We start from the raw sequence: 17,440 nt of genomic DNA, 5'->3' as shown, positions 1-17,440 counted from the left end.
GCACCGAACCGTTTAACCACCTGTGTTTCCCTTGGGTTGCATATTTTCCGTCGTAAACAAGAAAACACAGATTGGATATCCATTCATTCCTTCATAAGAAGGCTTCAGTTGGGATCTATGTTTTCAATAGATTGAAACCAAAGCCAGCCTTTGCAAGATTACGATATTTCATGCAAAGAACCAAGGTGTTTTTTTTAACGCAGCTAACAATTGTAATTACCATTTAATTGAGCACATACTATGGCACAAAGCACATGCCCGACTCATCATCGGGCTTGGGATAATGTTGGGAAGTAGTTAGTCTTAACTTCTATTTTACAGAGAAGACAGGCTCAGGGGGGAACACGCAACAGGAAATAAGTGATGAAACCTTTAGATGCCTGACGCTCAGGTCTGAGAGCTGCAAAGCTGTGCGGTTTCCACCACTGAAAACCACTTCGTGTTTAAATCGTTCTAAGTAAATGGATGGTTAGGCACATACAGAGGCATTGATCTTTTCTCTTCATTTTCAATATAACTTTTAGGGGGAGAGGCACTCAGGGAAAAGCCCTGATTTCTAGAACCGGTTTTTATCTTGCCATCCAACCTTAAATAAGCCCCTGAGCCTCAGTCACCGTCTCTAACATGAGACGTTATCCCTACAGTCCCAGCTAGCTCTGACATCGGAGATTTGTCCTAAATTAAAAGCTCCAGGGGCGCCTGGGTGGCTCCGTCTATTACGCGTCCGACTTCAGCTCAGGTCATGATCTCGAGGTTCATGGGTTCGAGTCCCGAGTTGGGCTCTGTGCTGACAGGTGCCTGGAGCTCTGTTTTGGATTCTGGGTCTCCCTCTCTCTCTCTCTGCCCCTCCCCCCACTTTCTCTCTCTCTCTCTCTCTCTCTCACTCTTTCAAAAATAAATAGACATTTAAAAAATCTAAACTTAAAGCTCAGACTCTTCAGCTTGTTATTGGGCTTGGCATGATATTAATCACTACTTTCCTAATTCCCTGGTTTCAATTCCGTAACTCTGGGGTTCTCAGCACTGGCTGCACATTAGAATCTTCTGGAGGAGGCTTTAACAATACAGATGCTCAGGCCACACCCCCAGGGATTCTCATTTAATTGGTCTGAACAGTGGCCCCAGCTTCAGTGTTTTTCTGAGGTTCCCCAGGTGAACGTGTAGCCAGGATTGACTATTGATCGAACCTAATGAAGTACTTCAATTTCATCCATCCCCATTGTGCCTTTAGAAATGAACTTGCTGTAACTTGAATTCTTTTTTATGTTTTTTTTTCTTTGAAGGTAGAGATAGAAGGGTGTTATAATAACCAGAAGGTTCTAGGTAAATCTGATCTGAAGGAGGGAAGTCTGGATTAGGGGACAGCCTGGAGCCGTCTGAATCCCGAAAGGCCTTAGGCTATTTTATGTACTATTAGTCTCTCGATTTGGCATCGATTGCAGAGAGGCCAGCTTCCCCAAGTGTTCCATCTAAATGTGACCCAAAGACATTAGTACCGGGGAAAGTATATACATTCTTGTAAGTCAAAAAAGATTCACTCTTTCTGATTTCGTAATATACAGAGGAAATCTAGGGAGGTTGTTTCATTAAAAATGATCTGTTACAGCGTGTTCGTTAAGCTTAACCTTCTCTCTTGCTATTTTGCATGAACCTATGAGACCCGCCAGTCCACCACCACACCACATCACACACACACACACACACACACACACACACACACACACACGACTGGAAATGTAGTTCTTTCATTCAATCTCTGGTGACATAATATTAGCTGATATGGTGGTCAGAACAGTGATTTCTCCAAACATCTATGGTAGGCCTGACATTCAAACAGGAACATCAGGCAATTCTGCGGACCTTTGACCTTTACCTATTACTTGTAAACAAAGTCAACCATACAAAATGGACACAAGATTCTACTTAATGTAAAAATGCGTGAAATCGCCTTACATGTTAAACTGCTGTGTTTCCCCTTGGCAATAGAAAGATTAACATTTCTGTACAGGGAATGGTTTTGATCTTGCCTTCCAGCTACAGTATTTACATTCCAGTAAAGTTCATCTGGATCAGTTAGTAGTCACATGAATGATTGGGCAGCCCAAGATCATGTTCTTAAATAAAGTTATCATCCAAAGAATGGGGTGGTGGTGGGGTGCTTATACTAACGATCTAAAGATGAAAATCCCAGAAAGAGGCAGAGTTGTTCTCTCATGTGAATTTCTGTCATAAACTCTGGGTCAGAAAAAAATTATTTCAGGACTGGAACAAGGCAGGAACGAACTGATTAAAGCTTACCTAAATGAGGAAACTGAGAACACATCTTGTCAACCCAGATACATTGTCCTGCGTGGATGAAAGATGTGTCTGTACTTTAAAAAATCAAAATTAAAAAAAAATTTCACTCTAGGTAAGAGAAAGAGACTTTGAAGTATCAGAGAAGTTGTCACTTCTTGTGTGGACTATAGGGATCAGATCAGAATTGCTGACCTTGAAAAAGAAGCTAACAGTTCCCCCTTCCAAATGAGGAAATGCTTTTTCAATCTCTTTTACTTGTAATATGTAGCCTGAGTTTGGGGACACAAGGAGTCTCATAAAGAAAATGTGTTTCATTTCTATCTAATCCAATAAACATTTGTTGAGCTCTTACTTTGTACCAGGCACTGGGGTAGGTATAAAGATCCCAAGATAAGTAAGACTCCATTCCCTTCCTCAAGACACTCGCCATCAGGTGACATTGCTTACAGTGGAAATTCGTGTGAGTTTTAGTATGACCATGGGTTCACAGCTGATAGATCCAGCTGTTCACAGCTCAAGGCTTCGGGGAGTAACTTCGAACATGCCACCAGCTTTGATCATCAGTTCAGTCCAACACAAGTTCCCTCAGAGCCAATACTGGGCAGGAAGGAGCATACGGGAGCCACCATGGAGGTGCAGAGATGAATGAGTCAGGGTCCCCGCCCTCCAGAGGCTCTCAACCAGGTTTCCAGATAAAAAGGAAAACTAGATGAATAGCTTCAGTGATAGCTTACTGTGGGCAGGTAAGTATTGCTTGCTAATTTGTGCTCCCCAAGAGAAACTAGACAGAGGTACCTTTGAAATGCTTTGGAAGAATCATGTTGCTGTTGTTGTTGTTGAAGTTTGTTTACTTTTTGAGAGAGAGAGAGAGAGAGAGGGCAAGCACAAGCGGGTGAGGGGCAGAGAAAGGGAGGGAAAGAATCCCAAGCAGGCTCCACACTGTCAGTGCATAGTCTGATGCAGGGCTCGAGCCCACAAACTGTGAGATCATGACCTGAGCTGAAATCAAGAGTTGGACGTTTAAGTGACTGAGCCACCCATGTGCCCCTGAAAGAATATTTTAATTTTTTTAAGTTTATTTATTTTGATAGAAAGAGGGAGAGAGAGAGACAGAGCATGAATGGAAGAGGGGCATAGAGAGAGGGGGACACAGAATCCGAAGTAGGCTCCAGGCTCTGAGCTGTCAGCACAGAGCTTGACCTGGGGCTCGAGCCCACAAACCGTGAGATCATGACCTGAGCCAAAGTCAGACACTCAACCGACTGAGCCACCCAGGAACCCCCCTGAAAGAATATTTTAAAAGCACAAGACCTTAAAACACTGGAATGACAAATTAGCTTTGCCAACCGTTTAGTTAATGGCTTTCCTTCACCATATTGGGCTGACTTAGAAGTAGATATTAACCAGTAGCTCCTCTGTCTCTGTCACAGACATTTAACTCTCTACAGAGAAGTCTTAGGAGCCATCAGCTTGAAATTTAATAGACTTTTCAGGGAAATCAAAGGGCTGGTACAATTGAATTCAACTAACCACCTCCAGACAAGAGTTGGAGCAAAAAGTGTCACCGAAAGCAATGCTACATCATGCCAGCTGTCCGTGTGGCTCCTACAGCCATTCCCTTTTCTTCCCCAACCACCCCAGCCCCAATGGCGACATCTGTAACTCAGTTCTCCAGGCCCCTGGGCTGTATCCCTGAATCAGACATCCCAGCCAGTACAGTTGGGAGCTGTTCTCTAGTTGGGCCATGACCTTCCCAATTAGTCTGTGACACCCTGACACTAGAGATCACATCTCCTCTCCCCTTCATCCCTCCCCGTCCTCAATCCTACCTTAGGGCTTGTGTAAGACAGGGGCAGAACGTGGCCTGAGAGGGGAAGGGGAAGACTTAAACTTGGACTAGAAGACCTGGAGACCATGCCCAGTACAAACACTGACGAGCTATTGACCCTGGAAAAGTAACTTTTTCTGTCTAGACTCTAGAATCCCCATCTATAAAGTGACCAGGAGGGGCTATAAATTCACTGAGGCCCGTCCCTAATACTCTATGACCATTGTATGACCATGTGTTTTCTAGCAAATGCCTAATCTCTCTCTCCCTCTCTCTCTCTCTCTCTACACACACACACACACACACAAACACCACCTGCCACCTCACGTTTCATTTCTTAAATAAGACAAACACACAACCTCACACACACAAACACCACCTGCCACCTCACGTTTCATTTCTTAAATAAGACAAACACACAACCTCACACACACAAACCTCAAATCACTGCTGTTAGCCTCCCCAGATGAATGCTCCAAAGACTGGCATTTTATCCTAACAATATCAACATGACATTGACCCCAGCTCCCCCTGAATACAAAACACATGTGTCCCCATTCTTCACAGAACAGCCTCAAGTACAACCCCACACAGAAGGGTAGAAACTCTACAATAACCCGCCACTGTTGGGCCGGTTGCACAGAAGCGGACTCTACAAGCGTATCAGTACCTAGGACATGGTCTCCACTGCACAGAAGCCATCCGCCCTCTCCCTTACGTGCCGCAGGCATAGCTGCAGATGTGAGTGGGAGGCAGGAAGGGAGCGGCCAAAGTTCAAGCAGAGCAAGGGGAAGAAATGAGGAAAGAGCTGGGAGAGGGGGAGGTGGGGCAGCATTCCTGACAGCGGTGAAAATCCTCCAGGGTTAATCTGCCCTCAGCTCCCAGCGCCTCACGCCTCCTGGGAGTTAGTCCCCTGACCCTCTGCCACTGCCCTGCCCTCTCCTGCTCTCTCCCCTTTTAGCCAGCCCTAAAAAGAATGTCCCTTGCAATCTCTCTCCAGCTGTTTGATCTTTTTAAGTATCTCTCACTTGTCTGTGGCATATGCTCCAGCCGAAAAAATAGATCTCGGGCGTTCAGGATAGGAAAGGGTATTAAATGGCAGAAGCCAGCCCCGTGCCAAGGGTGTGGGCAGCCCCAAGATATCTATGATGACCAGATGTCCTGGATTTGCTGGGATGGTCTTAATTTAAAACATTCTAGTCTCTTGTCCCTGTGAGCGCCTTCACACTTGTCAGACCATGTGTCCTTGTTTGGGGTTTGGAAAATATAGTTACCACGTGGATACCTGATAATCCGAGCATCAAACAGACCCAGTGTTGGCGTCATGGGGGTGGAGAGAGGACTGATAATGGAGCCAGAGGGATTTGGGGTCAACCAGCTCTGCCACTTACTATCTGTGTGGCTTTAGGCTGCTTTTATTCTTTCTGAGCCTCAGTTGCTTCATCTAGAACATGGCTAATCTCCCTAGAAGTCAGAGCCGTGGATTTTGACATATCAGAAAAACCTTGCTCATGCACACGTAGTATCTTCCAGGTGTTTCTATCTGTACAGTCATGTGTTGGTACGTTGGTCTGATTTAGTGTGCTAGTACTTAAAAAAAAATTTTTTTAAACATTTATTTATTTTCAAGAGACCGAGCATGAGAGGGGGAGAGGCAGAGAGAGAGGGAGACACAGAATCTGAAACAGGCTCCGGGCTCTGAGCTGTCAGCACAGAGCCCAACACGGGGCTCGAACCCACCGACTCTGAGATCATGACCTGAGCCGAAGTTGGACGCTCCACCGACTGAGCCACCCAGGCGCCCCAAGTGTGTGCTAGTATTTAAAGCATTCCCTGAAATGCACGGTGCAGGGTGCCATCCCAAACCACTATGATGACAGCAACCGAAATATCCCAACACATAGAAACGCCCTTGTTTCTTGCCGCCCATCATTCCAGACCCGCCTCACTCCTCAAGATCGGTTCGACTCCACTCTTCACTGCTGAGAGGGGTTCGTGGAGGCTGCACCTGCCCCTGCCAGCTGGGCAGAATTGACCTCACTGCTGCAGGCTCCAGCCGCCTCCACCTCTGCTCTCTCCCTCTGGTCACCAGTCGCCACCCAGCATGTGGACCCCCCCGGGGCCCTTCTCCCTACCTGGTGCTCCAGTGCCAAGATAGACAATGGAAAGTGTCCCCTGGAGCCAGCCAACCGTATCTGAGCACTGACCTGCTGTTGACCTTAGTCTGGTCACGTGGCCTTTCTCAGCCTCTGTGCCCTCAGTGCCCTAGTGAAAACTAGGATGAGGTTTCCTGTATCTCATGCCCACGAGAAGCTTTTAAAGTGTTTACTCCTCCATTCCCACACCTTCCTCAGCTCCTATTTCCAGGCACACCAAGCACGAACTCAGCCTTCAAAACCCTCCATAATCCAGCCATACCCCAAGCTTCTCAAACTTTCTTCCCACCCAAGCTACATTAGGCTCCTCACTGCTCAATCCCCGCTGCCTCTGCACCTGTGCCCGGGCTCTTCCTTTCACCAGGCATGCCTTTTGTCCACCTACCCAAAGAGGTCTCTTTCTAAAAAAATTTTTTTTAATGTTTATTTATTTCTGAGACAGAGAGAGACAGAGCATGAGTGAGGGAGGGGCAGAGAGAGAGGGAGACACAGAATCAGAACCAGGCTCCAGGCTCTGAGCTGTCAGCACAGAGCCCGACACGGGGCTCGAACTCACAAACCATGAGATCATGGCCTGAGCCAAAGTCGGTCTCTCAACCAACTGAGCCACCCAGGCGCCTCTAAAGAGGTCTCTTTCTAGACTGAGTCACCCTTACCCCAATGCTATAGACTGAATTGTGTCTCCCCCCACCCAAAAAAAACCTCCTATGCTGACATCCGAACTCCCTTAATGTGAACTGTGCTTGGAGATACGCCTTTTCAGGAAGTAGTTAAGGTTAAATGAGGTTGTAAGGGTAGGGCTCTAATCCCATAGCATTAGCGTCCTTATAAGAAAAGACACTTGAGAGCTGTCTCTCTCTCCCTCTCTTTTGCTCTCTCCCCCGCCAGGGCCATATGAGGACACAGGGAGAAGGTAGCTGGCTGTAAGCCAGGAAGAGGGCTCTCACCAAGAGACAAATGAACAATGACCTTGATCTTGGACTTCCCAGCGTCCAGAAAGAACTGTGAGAAAATCAGTGTCTGTCCTTTAAGCCACCCATCTATGGTATTTTGTTATGGCAGCCGCAGCTGACTAATAATACTCACCATCACTGCCCTCTCCTTCTTCAGAGCCTTTATCACTTGTCACCTGCCCCTCACATGATAGCACTAAATTAGCAACACTCTATCTTGCTGACTCAGTAATTTCCCCTATGTGTGCCCACTTTGCTCCTCCAATGAGGAAAAAAGCTCTTTGCAGGGAGGAACGTGAGGGTCTGTACCATCCAAAGGCCCCACAAAAAGCATGGCACACAGGAGATGCTCAAGACGTGCCTAGCTGGTAAAAAGTCATGCACCGATGGGGAAGGGGCAGTGGTCCTGTGGGGACAGAAGTCTTTTAGGTGCAGCTGTGGGATGCCTGCGTGGCAGTCACCTCACCCAGACATTGACTTCTCTGTGTCCACGTTTGGCTTTGTCCCCATGGCCCATGGTAGGGCACTGGAAGGGGCAAGCATGCAAAAGATGATTCACGCTAATACGACAAGGAATTTTCTCCAAGCACCAGGCTAGCTAATGAAGAGACAGATGTATCATATTGAGCAGTCACTGAAAATATTTGTCATTTATGTGCATATTTTTACATGCAGACTGAAAAGTATCCATGCACTAAATATTTTCTATTTGTATGTATATAATTTATATATCTTATATATATGTGTGTGTATATTCCAAAAATATAAAGCACCTGCTGTGTGCCAATCACTCACACTACACAAGTCACTTCAGACCCACTACCAGTTGAACTTACATCCATTCTATGGGGGAGAAAATTGAGCTTTAAAGAGGGTAAGGAAAAAAAGGGGGGGTAAATAACTTGCCCAAGGTCACACACCTGGTCAATGAGATTATGAGCCCGTGATAGACTGCACTTGAAAAGCATTCATTTGCTAGTTTATTCAGCCAACAAAGAACAGATACCATAAGCAGAACCCCCATAGTCTCTATCCTTAAGAAATTGAAAAAAAGGGGGCGCCTGGATGGCTCAGTCGGTTAAGCAACCAACTTCAGCTCAGGTCATGATCTGGTAGTCTGTGGGTTCGAGCCCTGCGTCAGGCTCTGTGCTGGCAGATCAGAGCCTGGAGCCTGCTTCCAATTCTGTGTCTCCCTCTCTCTCTGCCCCTCCCCTGCTTGCTCTTTGTCTCTCTCTGTCTCTCTCTCTCAAGTAATAAACATTAAAAAAAAATTTTTTTTTAAAGAAACTAAAAAAAAAGGGTGGGGGGTAGTGCCTGGCTGGCTCAATTTGGTAAAGCATATGACTCTTGATCTCAGGGTCATGAGTTCAAGCCCCATGTTGGGCATGGAGCCTGCTTAAAAAAAGAGAAGAGAAGAGAAGGGAAGGGAAGGGAAGGGAAGGGAAGGGAAGAGAAGAGAAGAGAAGAGAAGAGAAGAGAAGAGAAGGAAAGAAAAGGAAAGAAAAGAAAAGAAATTGTAGACCGCAGAAGACATGTAGATCATGAGCTGTACATGCTATGAATACCTTAGAAGGAACAGAAATCAAGTGTTTCAGAAGTTCCAGGGCAAGGGAGAGGGGTTGCACCCTAACCACAGGACAAGACATTGAAGGACAAGTGAAAGGGAGTTGCAGACATGGAAAGATGCCTGTCCAGTGCTGAGATGCATGAAGGTCTCACTAACCAGGGTCACAGGGCTGTAGAGTGGGGCACCCCAGGGAATATGGACCAAGGTAACAGCTGTAGGACCTCTGGCAGCAGGAGGCTGAGTTGAGGCAAAGCTGCTGGGGTTCCTGGTTTACCACCCTCCCCATGTGCCTCCCTCCCAACTTCTCTAGTTAGGGCAGGGAACTCAATTAGGGGCAGCAGGCTAATGAGAAAGGGCATGATGCCTGGGGGGTGGGAGGGGGGGTGTTGGGGGGCAAAAGGGGCAATAGACTTGGCTTTTAGAAGTCACTTGGGGCGGAGAGGGGTAGGGCGCCTGAGTGGCTCAGTCGGTTGAGCATCTGACTTGGCTCAGGTCATGATCTCACAGTTGGTGGGTTCAGGCCCCACTTCTGGCTCTGTGCTGACAGCTCAGAGCCTGGAGCCTGCTTTGGATTCTGTCTCTCTCCCTCTCTGCCCCTCCTCTGCTCGTGCTCTGTCTCTCTTTGTCTCTCAAAAATAAATATATGTCAGAAGTCACTCCGGAGCTACCCAGCAGGGTGACCTTGGAAAGGTCCCCCAGCGAGGCTCGACTTAGAAGGCCTCGGTCAGGGGGATTTCTGGGCCGCACCTGACTCCTGCTTAAACCAGGCGCTGGGCTGGAGCTGTGGATCATCAGAAAGTGAAGGCATGCTGTGCAAGGTGGTGCAGATCACCTGCCTGGCCCAGGAGGAAGCTGTTTCTGGTTTGGGGAAGGTAGGCACAGTGGGGTCTCCCGCTCAGAGCTCGCAGACCACCGGACCCCACCCCTGGGGCGCCTGGTCCGGGACCAGAAAGGTGCGACCGCTGTCAGACACCCGCAGCGGGGAGGGCCTCCCCCCTTCCCCTCAAGCCACAGCCGCCCCGTCTGCTCCCCAGGCCCTCCTGGGAGTGAGGTCTGCATCTAGAAGTCTGCTGGCTAGCTACAAGGCTAGCCTGGTGGGGCCGAAAGAGACTGGAGCGTTTGCCACTCCGGGAGCGGGGGGTGGGAAGGCCCTCCCGGGGCGCTCCCGGGGCCCGGGGGCGGGCGGCTGGGAAACGCCGGCGGGGCCTGGGCGGCGGGCGGCTCCTGTTTCCCGCTCGGCCCGGGCGGGCGCGGGGCAGCTGCTGGGAGGTGAGCGGAGCAGCGTTTTCCCACAGTCCGGGGCGGTGACACATGGCGCTCGCGCATTCCACAGCCGCCGCCGCGCCAGGCCTGGCCGCGAGTCAAGGCAGCGACGAGTCGCCGCCCGCAGGTTCTGACTCCCACCCGCCGCGGCTCCTTCCCCGGGGCGGCGGGCGTCCGGGCATCCGGCGCGGACGCCGTGCAAGCCGGCGTGGTTGGCCCCGGCGCTCAAGACCCGGAACAGCGACGCAAGGAAGGAACGCTAAGGGGGCATCTCCGGGCACGCACACGGGCTGACCCCCACTCTCTCGTCAAGGCTCCAGAAGACCGAGAGGAAAAGGGGAGGGGGTGATGGGCACCCCGGGTTCAGCACGGGGGGAAAATGGGACTGGGGAGGAGGAGCTCGCCGAGGGCAGCGCTGCTCTTGCCTCTAGATGCGGAGGGGGACTGCCAGAGGCATGTGGGGGTGGGGGGCCCTCTCCCTCCAGTCGGTCCTGCACCCCTGAGTCTGTAAGGTGGGGGCTGCCAGTCTCTGCCCAGAAGAACCCCCTCCCACAATCCCCTATTTACTGATGGGCTAAGGAAGCCTTGATCAGCCCACTCTGGTGACCCTGGCAGAGATGCAAAAAAAGACAAGTAAAAAGTGCCTCAAAAACGGGTCCTCAGAACCTGGGGTGGACCTTGGTTTCTGTGGGATGGTGGGCACGCCTGTATTCTGCTTCCCTTGGGCTTCTGTGTGGACCCCCACAGCCCCTCCAATTCTGTCAGCTCTAGAACTGTGTCTCGCTGCTTAAGTCAGATACAGTGCTGAAGCCGGAGATCACAGGGAGCTTTCACGCACCCAGAAACCCACAGAGCAAGGAAGCCGCCAAGCATTCTCCACAGAAGCTGCCCAAACCCTAGGGGACAGGAACTGTTCTGGGAACTTCACTATTTCCAGAGCTGCCTTAGGTACCTTTCCTTTCATTCCAACAGCAACCCTGTGGGAGGGCTGGTTATTGCCCCCTGGTTTATACCTAAAGAAATAGGGAGTTAAAGAGCTGAAGTCACTTGCCTATGGTCACGTAGCTATAAATGTGCTTGATCCCAGGTTTGTCCAACCACCAGCCCAGTGCTTTGTTAACTGCGCCTCAGAGATTAGATGCAGTTCAGATTAGAGTCCATGCACACACCTGCTCCCCCACCTACACACACACACACACACACACACACACACATACACACACGAGAACACAGAGCTGCCCAACCTTAACCTTTTCCCAGCAGAATCACACTTGATCCTCGTGAATCCTTATTGAGGATTCTCAGTAGCTCTAACTTTGATAGAACCTGGTAGAATTTTTCCAACTCACTTTTGTTCTGTGAAATAAACTACCCCCAGTATATTCTTGACCATTACAAGGTAACCAAAGGACAAAGAGGTCAACCATGAAGATTCACAAGGTCCTGAGTTCTTTCAAGTTAATTCACTCAATCAATTAGCATTCACTGGGAGCCTACTATGGGCCAGATCCCCAGCAGGGTGCTGAGGAAAATGAGAGAGGGGTTGAGGAGCAGAAGAGAAGGAGAAAGAGAAGGTACAAACGAGAACACAATCCAGAAGACCCACGGTCCCCACTGAGGCCTCCCGATCAGGTTAGGTTGGAAAGACCCATAAAGAGACAGTTACATCATAGCACGATCAGAGACGTATGAACTAAGTACAGTGTCGAGAATGATGCTAGTGGAAGTCTAGAAAAGGCTCCCTAAAGAGGTGACCTTTATGTTGGATGAAGAATGAGTGGTTCTCCGGACAGAGGCAACAGGGAAGGCCACTCCAGGCAGAGGAAACACGACAGGAGAGCTCAGAGAGGTCACAGAAAATATGAGCCATAAATAAAACATTGATAAACTGTATAATATCAAAGTTTTAAGTGTCTGCTCATAAAAAATTATACCCTGAAGAAAATAAACAGGCAAACCACAGACGAGGAGAAAATATTCTCCAAACATAAATCTGACAGAGGAATTAAAATGCAGAATACGTAAGGAACTCCTGCCACTCAATAATAAAAAGACAAACAATACAACTTTTTTTAAATGACCAAAGGCTACACAGACACGTTACGGAAGACCCACAAATGACCACAATAAACACATGTGAAAGCCCTCAACATCATCAGCCACCTGGGAAATGCAAATTAAAACTACAATGAAGGGGGTGCCCCTGGGTGGCTCAGTCGGTTAAAGGCCCAACTTCAGCTCAGGTCGTAATCTCATGGTTCATGCGTTCAAGCCCCACATTCAGCTCTCTGCTGTCAGCACAGAGCCCCCTTCAAATCCTCTGTCCTCCTCTCTCTTTGCCTCTCCCCTGCTCATTCTCTCTTTCTCTGTCTCAACATAAATAAATAAAAACCTAAAAGAAAATCCAAAAACACAAAAACTACAATGAGGTCTCACCACACACCTACCAGAAGGGCTTAATGTAAAACCTGACACCATCAGATCTCGGAGAGGATGTGGAACAATTAATTGGAACCCTCATACATCACTGGCAGAAATACTAACTGGTACAGCCACTTTGAAAAAACTGATAGTTTCTTAAAAAGTTAAACATACATCTACCCAGTGGTAAACTGGTAAATGTTTAACGACTGGCTCCCCAGAAGAAAAACAAGCCCGATTTATGGCATTTGCCGATCTCGCTGCTATGAATACTGCCTCCGGGACCGATTGCAGGTTGTCAATATGATACGACTGAAACAACGTTGGGAAGAAATGAGCCCTTGCTAGTGGGTCCCAATCCACTGCAACACACCAGCCCATCCTTCCTGGGACCTAGTGGCTCTGCTCACCAGGATTCACCTAAGAGAAATGAAAACACAAGTCTTCAAAAAGTCTCATACATGAATGGTTGCAACAGCTTTTTTCATTAATGTTTATTTCGGGAGACAGAGCGTGAGCAGGGGAGGGGCAGAGAGAGAGAGAGGGAGGGAGACACAGAATCGGAAGCAGGCTCCAGGCTCCAAGCTGTCAGCACAGAGCCTGATGCGGGGCTCCAACCCACGAACCGTGAGATCGTGACCTGAGCCGAAGTCAGGACGCCCAACTGACTGAGTCACCCAGGCGCCCCAGCTTTTTTCATTGTAGGCCAAAATTGGAAATGACCCAGATGTTCGTCACAAGAGAACAGATAGATAAGCTACACTACCTTCGTATAATGGAATACTGCTAATGGATAAAAACGAATGATCTTCTGAGACATGCGACCATATGGATGAATCTCGAAAATACAATGCTGTGCGAAAGAAGACAAATATGAGAAGAACATTCTGTACGATTGCATTTATGTGAAATTCCAGAATAGTCAAAACCGAACAATGCCCATAGAAATCAGACCACTGTTGCTGGAGGAGGCGGGGATTAACTGGGAAGGACCCTGAGCCAACTTTCAGTGGGGACAGAAATGTTCTGGGCCTTGATGTGCATTGGTCAAAACAGAACACTTGAGATCTGAGCATGTCACTGTTTGTAGATTATACGAAGAGAAAAAGGCACCACAGCTAAAAAGTCTGGGTTTCTTCACTTGAACGCTCAAGGTATCTTAGGAGCTGAGGACCACAGTCCAGCAAGGGGGGTCTGAGGCAGCTGGCTCAGCACATGGGCGTCAGGGAGGAAACTGTATTTCTCCTATTTTCTTTTAGCAAAACCAACAAAGCATTATTTGCTTTGCCTCCCACTTTGGTCACTAGGTCCCCTGGCCACAGGGCAGACTATGTACTGGGCAGCCACAGGGCACTGAGGTCGGCTGGCCTCGTCATCCCCTCGGCCTGGCCCCATCATCTTTCCTCTGCCCCAGCGCTCCCTCCCACATTTTTGAAGACTCCATTTAAGGAACTTGAATGTTATTTTGCTTCCCAATTGTCTTTTATTAAAAAAACAAAAACAAAAAACCTCCTCTTTATTTTCCTCTGACCTTCCCTAGCTCCTTTCCAGAAACTTCCATCCCTCTTCTACTCAAACTCGGTTATAGAGATATATGCTAATTATTTAATAGCCCAGGGCTGTCAGGAATCCCTGTGTCCAAGAGTTCTACAATAACCGAAGCACAGAAATGGCTAAGTAATTTGTGTGTTGAGTTTGGAACACGGCTCTGCCACTGCTTAACTTGCTGTGTGATCATGGGAACATTACTCAAACTCTCTGGTCTCCGTTTTCTTATTTGAAAGATAGGGGAGTTAACGCCTACCCCAGTGGGTACAGCAGCGATAAAATGAGATGCTTTGTGAAAGAGCCAGCACGTTTGGGGACTTAAAGTTTGGGGTTTCTTTCTTTTTTCGTATTTCACTGTAATTAATCCTTAACCACAAACATTTTAATGATACTGCTTCAAAGAGATTGTGCAACTCTCCCGAGTCATGCACCTAACGAGGAGCAGAGGCGGGAGCCCAGCCCAGGTCTCTGCTCCTCTTCCAGCCCTCCATGCACACGGTGCTTCTGGGCTGCAGAACCTTCTGGCTCAGGGCACAGCAGTGGACTCCACCCACTCGACCTTCCATGTCTGCAGTTTCAGAAAAATAGCATAAGAGGGCCAGGTGCAGGAAGGTGGAAAGGCTCTTGTCTCACACAAAAACAGTGAAACTCCTTTCACACCCTCCTCACACACTCCTTAATGAGTCTCTTATGAGCGTAAAGTCTCCTTGACTTTTCAAAGTTTTATAAAGAGTTCCTTGTAGAACTCTTAGAAAATGAATGTGAGGCACTTGTAAAACTTCACACAATACACATGGTTTCCTTTTGCCTTTCTATATTTTATTCACACACCCTTTCCCATAACAAAACTCGCTGGTCAGTGCCTAGTATCTCCCCACCCCTCCCACCTTCCTTAACTTCCTTCTGTCCCGCTCTCTCTACTGTAAAACGGGCTCATTCCAAAGTCCTCTTTAATTGCCTTGATGCCCAGAGTTAATGTTTCTTCAATCTTCTTGCTCATTTGACTTTCCTTCTGGCCTAGTCATTGTGCCCCAAGACAAGTACCGTACTTTCCTATCCCCATGCCTTTGCTCACACATCTTTCTTCCACTTTGCCCATCCTTCCAAACTCAGCTCAAATGCCAGCTCTCCGTGAAGCCTTCACTGATGTCCTCTGCTCGAAGGGATGTCTCCCTTCATCCGAGCCCCACAACGCGTTTCCAAATCTCCTTGTTAATAACACTCGTCCCTGTGTCCCATGTAGCATGTGGATGAGTGAGATGGACAGACATGGCAGACGGGTGAGTTGGTGGGTAGATGGATGTATGGATGCATGGATGCATGGAATATGTATGAATTTTTGAGTGGAGAGACAAACAGCAGGCCGGCAGCATTTCCCAGAGCTTTGGGACATGGTCATATCTGGACGTCTGCATCGCATTAGTATATTTTCTGATTCAGTGGTCATTCAACAGCTTCTGTGTCTTGTCTACCTACCCACAATCTAGTTCTGATCTCAGGAAAACACATTGGGAATATTCAATTCAGACTGAACCCCAAGTCTTATGCAGTCAATATTTGCAGATGACAAAGGCCCAGATATATTTTAATGTGTCCCTAACCTGAAGCCTGACGAGTTTTTACTGGCATTCTAAAGTGGCTGTCAATACATGTCTTGTTCCTGCTTTTTGGGCTGCAGCTGAATCTTTGTGCCCCACGGCAACCAGTGCAACTGCTCATTTTTCAGATGAGGAAACTAAGGTTTCCTCAAGGGAACATGGCTTGCACAAGATCAGATGTAAAGTAAGACCAAAACTCTGCCTTGACTCCCAGCCTCTCACTCCATTCTTTATACCTTACAAGCTAAAGCCAGTGGGCTGGCTTATCTATTCTAGGTATGTTTCAAACCTTGATAAAAAGCATGAAGATTTGGAAAGAAAATCCAAGACTTCTCTAAAGAGTTGTAAGATTTCTCACTATGGACTCTTTCTGTGCTTAACACCATTGGATTTGGGGCCTTAGCTTTCCAAGGTTCCGTTTGTACGATGAAAAGAAAAATGCTATGCCCCTGACTGCTTCCTAAGAGCTGCGGAGGATTCCAGATTTATGTTTGCGCAGGTTGCTCCAATGACAAGGAAAATGAAGGTTTGGAGACCTGCATGCTGTAGGCTCTGACTTTTTTTAGTCAAAAGTCTCATCCATTAGGACATGGCAGCATTTTGAAGACCTCCTCTGTTATCAGTCCAGTAAGTGACCATTTCTCTGCTCTGGGAATATAATCCCTTTCCATAGGTTTTACTGAAGAACAAAGTATTCAGGTAAGCCTCTGTGCACCACTCATTTTTCTGAGTTATCTAGAGAAGGCTCTGGCTTCTCTAATCCCCAAATAGAAGCTGACAACCCTTTCCAGGAATTTCTAAAACTTTGATCCAAAGTTTTCAGAAACACCAACGGTTCTACTTTGGTATTTATGATATGATTTCTTGGTGACCGTGACTCAAAGCCTCAGCTCCCCTCCTTTAAAACACACTACTATCTGCCTCAAAACTCTGCACGAAGCGCAAAGGGCACAAACTGCTCTGTGCCTCATAAATATAGCCAGTGACTACACGTGGGCATGAACATTTCTCTTTAATTGTCATTTTCTCCCGGAAAGCCCAGAGATAATAGGAAGAAAGTGGGAGAGGAGCCAGAGAATGGGGGCATCAGGAGAGGGTGTTGCTGCGGGAAGCTGACCCCCTCCTCAAGCGCGCAAGCAGCAATTATCACTGGTCAGCCAACCCGAAACGCGTCCTGCCTTTACGAATTTTCAATCAATACCCCAAATGCCAGAAGTTTCTTTTCAAATTTAAAAAAAAAAAAAAAAAAGTGAGGAAGGAAGAAAGGAAGAACTCCAAACAGTGGACAAAAACCAGGCGCCATGGCCCCCACTCCAGCTTGTGAAGCGGCGACAATGGTGAGAAACCAATGCCCAGAAGCACAAGGCGGCTTTCAGACACCTCTTGACCTTGTCACTTCCTGGGTAATTAAGAGGCACTACAGTTCCGTGTCACTGTCAGGGGCTGAATGTATATCGATAGATAGATATATATGTTCTTAAAAAGATTCTTTTTCTACAGCCTTGGTCAGGATCCCGCCAAAGAAAAGGGGGGAAAGAAAGGCATTTTGTCCAGAGTGCAGTGAAAGGAAGCATGAAAGCAGAAAACCTAAATTTTTCAGCACAGTCTGCTCCTGACATGGGAAAATGGCGCAGACAAGAATAGATGGCTTGTTCGCTGTTGTCTTTTCCCTTCCTTCCCTTGACAGAGTATCTCTGTGAATGTGCCGCAGGCGGCAGGGCCCTCGTCCGGCTCTGCGTTCTTCTTCGGATACCTTAAAAGCAATAATGTAAACCCTGAGTTCTCCAAGATAGGCTGCATCCCTGCTT

The 17,440-nt window shown here is 47.8% G+C and overlaps 1 long non-coding RNA gene across 2 annotated transcripts in view; it reads right to left on the bottom strand.

Moving 5' to 3' along the window:
* Window positions 1-12,606, bottom strand: part of LOC113599755 (uncharacterized) — a 51,800-nt gene extending 39,194 nt beyond the window's left edge. The window contains exon 1 of one of the 2 annotated variants that reach the window (XR_008297734.1): window positions 12,513-12,606. This is a non-coding gene — a long non-coding RNA (uncharacterized LOC113599755). The remainder of the gene's footprint in view (window positions 1-12,512) is intronic. The other variant, XR_008297735.1, reaches the window with a different exon arrangement.
* Window positions 12,607-17,440: the final 4,834 nt, after the last annotated feature.

Source organism: Acinonyx jubatus, chromosome C2 (genome assembly GCF_027475565.1).
Source record: "Acinonyx jubatus isolate Ajub_Pintada_27869175 chromosome C2, VMU_Ajub_asm_v1.0, whole genome shotgun sequence".
Classification (NCBI taxonomy): Eukaryota; Metazoa; Chordata; class Mammalia; order Carnivora; family Felidae; genus Acinonyx; species Acinonyx jubatus.
The sequence above is the reverse complement of the archived record's forward strand: the minus strand, read 5'-3'. Positions and strand labels throughout refer to the sequence as shown.